Below are 8,595 nucleotides of genomic sequence, written 5' to 3'. Positions count from 1 at the left end.
CCGATACTCAACCCGAACATGCGCCCAAGTACGAAATCATCATATGAACCTAATGGAACCTTCAAATCCCGATTTTGAGGTCATTTACTCAAAAGTCAAAACTTAATCAACTCTTCCAACTTAAAGCTTCTGAATTTAGAATTTTCCTTCCGAACTTCCCGAAATTCAATTCCGACCACGCGTACAAGTCATAAAACATGAAGTGAAGCTACTCGAGGCCTCAAACTACCGAATGGCACACTAGAGCTCAAAACGACCGGTCGGGTCTTTACATTCTCCCCAACTTAAACATACGTTCGTCCTCAAACGTGCTAAGAACTTCTCCGGAGTTGTCCTAAAATCACTGTTCAACACCTTGTGCACTGACCCGTTCCACCACCACCCATTTGAGCATATTAGGTTCAGCCAGACTTAAGATCTTCCCTTTTATTTATTCAATAAGCCTTAGAACCAAATTCCAACCTCCGAATTTCTCTACAACACCTGATTCTAACATACGAACACCGTATCAATCTCTACACATTGAACCCACACATGATCATGCATCCATGATGACATCACCCAATGCACCGCATAACTCATTTTCCCATGGTAACCTATTCCAAGAACAACAACTACAATTTAACTGACCTGATGATCGTAGTATATCTCATAACACATATAAACCTGGTCTCAACCCTCACAATACTCCAACGATGAAAGAGATGAGCAGGAACTCATAACCACCCGTCAAATCAATAACTCGCGGAGTTTCTCCGCTTGACAAGAATCGTTACCTTATTCTGAAATGAATAGTGACATTCTCTCTTTAATATACCTCACATAAATCTGACCGCATTGATTTCAGGTCCAATAACCTCGTCTCACCCAATACAAGCAGCTCAGGCAATAAGCCACCTCAAACACTTACCAAGATCTCATATGACGCCATCAAGTAGGAGATGGAATAGATTCGATATGTCATTGGAACTTGTATGCAAAATTTGGGTTCATTTCGGGTTGGTTAGGCTTGAATTTGATTCGTGGTTTTGATGTTATTATGTGTGATTTGAGGCCTCGAGTAGGTCCGTATTATGTTTGGTACTTGTTGGTATGTTTCTACTGGTTCACGAGAGGCTCGGGGTAGTTTCAGACCATTTCTAGGCCCTTCTTAGTTTATGGTTTTTGGCTACAGGTGTGTGAATCGCGATTGGATAGCGTTCGCGAATAGCAAATTGCTATTTGGGCCTTGTGAATTGCGATCGCGGAAGCCATTCTCGCGATCGCATAGAATAATTTATGTTGTCCCAGGACTCACTTTGAAAGCTTATATCTTGTAATCTACAAGAAATTTGGAGATGATCCAAAATTCAAATTTGTAGCCCTTTGTGTCCAGTATTCAGAAAATCAAATCGTTTGTCATTTGGGGCTTTGTACAAAAAGTTACAGTCATTATACTAAAGGCTTTCTAGAAGAGTTGGAAAAAATTTGTTGGAGTTTGTTCATCATGATCGCGAGGACATGGCCGCTATCGCGAAGGGTAAAAATTGTGCTGGAATATTTTTTGAATCGCGATAGCGAGGTTGGCGACCGCGATCGCGAAGGAGGATCCTGGGCAGTGTATTAAAATAGCAAATTTGGGGATTTTGAGTTTATTTTCTTCACTTTTTGAGTTGGGGAGCTCAGATTTGGACGATTTTAGAGGCAACTTGCACCACGTGGATTGGGCGAAGTATTCTCTACTTGGTTTTGATTATAATCCGTGATTCCATCTTCGATTTTAGCATTTCGATTATGAATTTTAAAGAGAAATTAAGGATTTTTGTCTAAATTTTCCTAAAGTAAATTTTGAGTTTTGAACATTGATTCAAAGTCGGATTTGAGTGAAATTAGTATGATTGGACTCATAATTGAATGTGTTGTTGGATTTTGTGAGTTTTGTCATGTTTTGAGATGCGGGTCCGAGATTGACTTTTTGATTGACTTTGAGTATTTGATTAAAGTTTCGACCTTTTTCCATTAGGTTTGTATCCTAAGGCATTATTTGATGTTTATCAGTTGCTTTTGGCTAGTTTCGAGACATTTGGAGGTTGTTTCACACGGGATGGCATTTCTAGAGTATAGTTTGGCTTGCTCGGTATTGGATTTGGCTTATTCGAGGTAAGTAATATTTCTAAACTTAGAATTGAGGGTAATTATCCCTGGGAATCATGTTATTTGTGGTGTATCGAGGTGTCGCACATGCTAGGTGATGAGCGTGTGGGCGTGCATCAGGATAATCATGATTCAAGTTGACTTTTGGACTAGTACCAAACTTATTTTATTATCATGTCCTATTATATCCGCGTTTTCCCCTACTTGTTGATTGCTTTAGTTGTGATTCATGTTAGAAATCAAGTTTAGGCTATGTGAGTATTCCGTTAAGACATAATGAGGCTATTTCTATTGTTTTGAGTTATCTGAATTTGCAGTAATTATACACCCAGTCATTGTTCTTTATTTCATATCATATCTCAATCTCTGTTCATCATTCATTGTTACATCACATGTTATTATTGTTTTTTTTTCATGTGTGGAGTTGTTGGGCTGAGTGGTATGAGATTGTAAGCCCTTGAGGCTTGAGAGGTTGATAACTGAGGTGTGCCTTAGAGCCGTGTTGAGGGTATTATTGTGGATCGGGCTGCATGCCGCAGCAGGACATACTGGCTTTATTATTATTATTACTATTATTGTGGATCGGGTTGCATGCTGCATCAGACCTTATTGGCTTTATTATTATTGTGGATTCGGCTGCACGCCATAGCAGGACATATTGGCTTTTGATTAGCGCTTGGAAAGGATCCGCTCCTCTGGAGTTTGACATACCAGCAGTGAGCGCATGGACGATGATATATACATGTGCTTTGGCGAGGAGGATATGATCAAGGCACTCGTACAATGCCGAGTTCTTGTGTGTATGTGTGATGAAGTGGGCAATTGAGATAGACAACTTGAGTATGTTGAGAGTGATGGTACCTGGGGACACCACCGTGAAATCATTCATATGATGCATACTTGGCATGTAGGCATAAAGATGCATTTTGCTCATACTAGACAGTAATGTGACATATATGTAAGGACCCGTAAAAATTTAAACCAAAAACTTGGGGTTTCGTGGTGCCAAGTTAGATTTCTGGAGGTTTGGAATTGTTGGATTGAACAGTACCCTATGGACTGAGAGGAAAATATTTTGCAGAAGAATGCATTTCTGCGGCCCATCATGCAGCTGCATAATCACTCTGCGGACCGCATAATGGCCGTAGAGTGAAGCAATAAGTTTGGCCAACTTGAGGTCATATTTGCGGTTGATTATGCGACCGCATAATTAATATGCGGACCGCATATCGATCGCATAATCCCTCTTGAGTTTTTGCGGAGGGAGTTGTACGGTGTATTATGCGACCGCAGAATGAGTATGCGGATCGCATACTGGTCGCATACCTAGGCCGTAAGTTCAGGCCCCTGAGGGCCATTTATGCGGTCACTTTGTGGACCGCATAACCATTATGCGGTCGCATGTGTCAGGGCACCATTTTCTTAATTTAAAACCCGACCCCCATTCCGTTAAAACACCCCATTTAGTCTATTTTGAGCTCATTTCTGATATTTCTAGTGTGAGAGAGAGAGGGTTCTAGAGGGAGGAACTAATTTTCATCAATCAATCTTCATCCATCATTTAAAGCTTAGAAATACTCAAGTAGAGCACTCAATTTCTTCATCCAAAAAGGTAAGACTTCATCACCCCAGCTCTTAATTTCAAACATAGAAATAATGGGGTATTAATAAGATGGTCCATGGGTGTGAGGGTTGTTTATCTTACATGCATGTGGGAAAAATAAGAAGTGAACTAGAACTGTGAATGTTTTCCCAATTTTGGGTTCAATTTGTATATTGCTTAAATAGATTGAGGTTGCTAAGGGTTCCGGAAAATTGTAGAGTCTAAAGAAGCGCAATTGAGGTATGTATGGCTAACTCTTTTCTTCCTAGAATCGAACTCCTGTTGTCCGAATGATTGGTGTAAATTCCGACTTGACCTTACTAGAATTGTTGCCTTAGTGTATGGGGTTGAAAGATTTATGTTCCCTCATTGTTTTAGATACTTACCATGTCATTATGCTATTTGAGGACGTATCTATGATTTTTCAAGTTCCTTCCCTTATGTGTGCAATGCCTTATATGATGGTACTTATCGACACGAATGATGACGTTATTTGAATGAATAAAATGGAAAAGACTTGAATTGTAAAATGTGCCCAAGTGCCAAGAGTTATTTAATAAATGAGGTTGTTTGTGCCATGTAATGTAAGTTGGGAAAGAGATGTGAATTGAGTGAACAATTGGAAGAGGTTATGTCTCAAGTGAGATGGCTTAGCCGATCGGGCCGAGATCGGACGCCATGCCGTACACATGGTGGCATTTGTGTTGGAACTATTAATTTACATTGTGGATATGGATATGTCTCACTTGGGATGGCTTAGCCGGTCGGGCCGAGACCGGACTCCATGTAAATACACGGTGGCATTATGAGTTGTGGCTTTGGCACTAAAGATTATTAACCTAAAAAGATGAAAAGATTGAATTGGGAATTGTGTGATCCTTATTTGGTGTTTTGTTGTATTTTTGAAGTACTTATTGATTATTGTGACTGCATTCTATTTGTTTCACTGTTCATTCTACTGAGATTGGTGTTTGCCTTACATACTAGTACTATTCGACAGTACTAACGTCCCTTTTGCCGGGGGCGCTACATCTTTTAATGGATGTAGGTGGTTCCATCAAAGATAGCGCTGATCGCAGATAGTGGTGTTCTCTCTCACACTCATCACATCAGCCTTGGTGAGCCCCATTTCTTCCTGGGGTCATGTAGTCCTTCTTTGTATAAGTTTTCATATTTTGAGGTATAGCCGGGGTCTTGTTGCCGGTATTGTCATGTTGGTTTTTTATACCCTTAGAGGCTCCGTAGACGTTTATGTGGGTCATGTACGTATGTTGGATCAAGTTGTATTTTGGGAACTTAACTACAACATAATATATATAATGAAAAAATGAACTAGCAAAGATTTGGTGACGCGTTCCCTTTTTGGACCATGAATGAGTCGGGTAGGAAGGTTTACTAGGCTTGCTCGACCGGGTTCACTAGGTTGAGCACCGGTCGCGCTCCTTGAGGTTGGGGCGTGACAAACTTGGTATCAGAGCCTAAGGTTTTAAAGTGTCCTAGGATGTCTCGGAGCCGTGTCTAGTACAGCCCTTCTTATCGGTATGTTGTCAACCACATCTATATTTAGGGGACTACTTGGACATTTAAGAATGATACACTTCATTGTTGTTCTATATCGTGCGATAGAGCGGAACATGAGGTTGTTTTCCCCTAACTCGTGCATTGTTCTAACTTTCAGTAAATAGCACCTAAGAAGAGAGCGAGAATTGGCCATGAAGCCAATACCACCCCAGGAGTGGTTGTTGATCCCTTGCTTGATAATGCGGGTGAGAATAACCCCTATACTATCACACTGCCTGATTCGTCTACTCCAGAACAGACTACCCCAGTTCCAACACCCGCGGAGGATGCTACAATCCCTCCCGCCGGTAAACCTGTTCCGCCTCCAGCCCCAGCTCCTGGTCCCGGTATTTCCGATGGGGATCTTAGGGGAGCTATTCAGATGCTGACTCAATTAGTAGCTTCCCAGGCTCAGAGGTCAAATGTTGTACCCACCTCATTTAGCTTGCAAGGAGATTCTTCTGGTTCCAGGGTTAACATGTTCCTTCAGTTAGACCCTCCAGTGTTCACCGGTACTGATCCCGCGATAGACCCTCAGGATTTTATTAATGAGATGCATAAAACTCTCTGAGTTATGCGTGCTACGAAGACAGAGGGAGTAGAGTTGGCTTCCTATCGTGTGAAAGTGGTGGCATATTCCTGGTTTGAGATGTGGGAGGATTCCTGTGAGAAGGGGAGCCCTCCGGCAGGATGGAGTGAGTTTGCGGATGCCTTCATAGACCATTTCTTGCCTGCCGAGACTAAGGCGGCCCGTGCTGTGGAGTTTGAGACCCTTAAACAGGGTAGTAAGAGTGTGTGGGAATATCACATGGAGTTTGTGCACTTGTCAAAGTATGCTGCTCATATGATGCCGACTATGGAGACTAGGGCGCGTCGATTTGTGCAGGGCCTTAGCCCTTTAGTTATTAATGAGGCTGCCACAGCTGCTCTAAATTCTGATATGAACTATGGAAAGATGGAGGTATTTTCCCAAGCTACATAGGCTCAAAAGTTAAAGTTGAGGATGGAACGGGAAAGTAGTAGTAGGGCCCGATCAGCGGGCAACCTTGGGGATGCATTCGGAGGTGGGAGATCAGCCTTTCGGGGAGGATCACCAGGGCCATCCTAGTCTTATGCTCAGTCTTCAGCTAGTGCCCTGCCATCAGGGCACGGTCAGCAGCAGGGGAGTCTCTTTAGGCCTGGTCAGGGAAGCAGAGGGTCCCACCATCAAGGCCAATCAGGAGGGAGATTCCAACAGCAACAGAGGGTCCCATGCCCTAAGTATGGGAGGATACATTCGGGAGTCTGCTACCTGGACATGCCAGTATGTTATGGATGCAGAATAAGAGGTCATATTCAGAGGGAGTGTCGTGCATCCCGTCAGGGTGCAGGTAGGGGCACAGCTCAGTCATCCAGTCCTACAACTGCCACCTCTTTATCACACCCTCCAGCTCGAGGCTCTCTAGCACCCATAGGGCGTGGTGCAGCTAGGGGTGCTGCATAGAGAGTTCGGGAGGACCCAGCCGATTCTATCCTATGAGTGGTTGTCACAGGTATATTAACTGTTCAATCTCATGATGTGTATGCTCTTATTGATCCCAAATCTTCTTTGTCCTATGTTACTCCTTATGTTGCTACGAGCTTCGGAATAGAACCGAAACAGCTTCATGAGCCGTTCTCTGTATCTACTCTGGTTGGCAAGTCTATTATGGCTGCGCGAGTTTATAGGGATTGTGTTGTCACGGTGCGTGGTCGGGATACCATGGCCGATCTTATTGAACTAGTGATTATTGATTTTGACGTAATAAGGGGAATAGATTGGATTTATTCATGTTTTGCCAAACTCGATTGTCAAGCCAAAATCATGAGGCTTGAGTTTCCTAACGAGCCAGCTGTGGAGTGGAAGGGGAATAATGTTATGCCAAAAGGTAGGTTTATTTTTCACCTTAAGGCTATGAAGATGATGAGGAAGGGGTCTATTTATCATTTGGTCCGAGTTACGGACACCACTACTGAGGTGCCTACCCTTGAATCTGTATCAATTATGAATAAATTCCCCGATGTATTTCCGGATGAGCTCCCTGAAATTCCCCCAGACAGGGAGATTGATTTTGGGATTGATGTGATGCCGGGCACGCAGCCTATATCCATTCCACCTTATTGAATGGCACCGGCGGAATTATAAGAGCTAAAGGAATAATTAAGGCATTTGCTAGAGAAAGGTTTCATCTGACCGAGTGTGTCACCTTGGGGCGCACCGGTTCTCTTTGTCAGAAAGAAAGATGGATCGCTGCTGATGTGTATTGATTACCGGCAACTCAACAAAGTCACAATCAAAAACAAATACCCCTTGCCTAGAATATATGATTTGTTTGATCAATTACAAGGTGCTAAGTTCTTCTCCAAAATTGATTTGCGGTCCGGGTACCATCAATTGAAGGTAAAAGAGCAGGATATTCCGAAAACAGCTTTTAAAACCCGGTATAGGCACTTTGAATTTTTGGTAATATCTTTCGGGCTAACAAATGCCCCGGCATCTTTCATGGATCTTATGAATCGAGTCTTCAAGTCGTTCCTCGACTCATTTGTGATAGAATTCATTGACGACATCCTTGTGTATTCACGAAGTCATGAGGATCACGCCGATCACCTCAGGGCAGTTCTGCAGACTCTTCATCAACACCAATTGTATGCAAAGTTCTCGAAATTTGAATTTTGGCTCAAATATGTTACATTCCTGGGTCACGTCATCTCTGGAGAAGGAATTAAGGTTGATCCTCAAAAGATTACAGCGGTGAAGGATTGGCCTAGACCTACTAATCCAACAGAGATTCGCAGTTTCTTGGGTTTGGCAGGGTATTATAGGAGGTTCGTGGAGGAGTTCTCCTCTCTTGCCTCTCCATTAACAAAATTGACATAGAAAGGCGGTTAAGTTCCAGTGGTCCGATGCTTGTGAAAGAAGCTTCCAGGAATGCGACCGCAGACCTTTGTCGGGGCACCATTTTCTTAATTTAAAACCTGACCCCCATTCCGTTAAAACACCTCATTTAGTCCATTTCGAGCTCATTTCTGATATTTCTAGTGTGTGAGAGAGAGGGTTCTAGAGGGAGGAACTAATTTTCATCCATCATTTAAAGCTTGGAAATACTCAAGTAGAGCACTTAATTTCTTCATCCAAAAAGGTAAGACTTCATCACCCCAACTCTTAATTTCAAACATAGCTATAATGGGGTATTAATAAGATGGTCCATGGGTGTGAGGGTTGTTTATCTAGCATGCATGTGATAAAGAGTGTGGGAAAAATAAGAAGTGAACTAGAA

The sequence above is a fragment of the Nicotiana tomentosiformis genome, chromosome 9 (assembly GCF_000390325.3).
Source record: "Nicotiana tomentosiformis chromosome 9, ASM39032v3, whole genome shotgun sequence".
NCBI classification, from domain to species: Eukaryota; Viridiplantae; Streptophyta; class Magnoliopsida; order Solanales; family Solanaceae; genus Nicotiana; species Nicotiana tomentosiformis.
Note: the sequence above shows the minus strand (reverse complement) of the source record.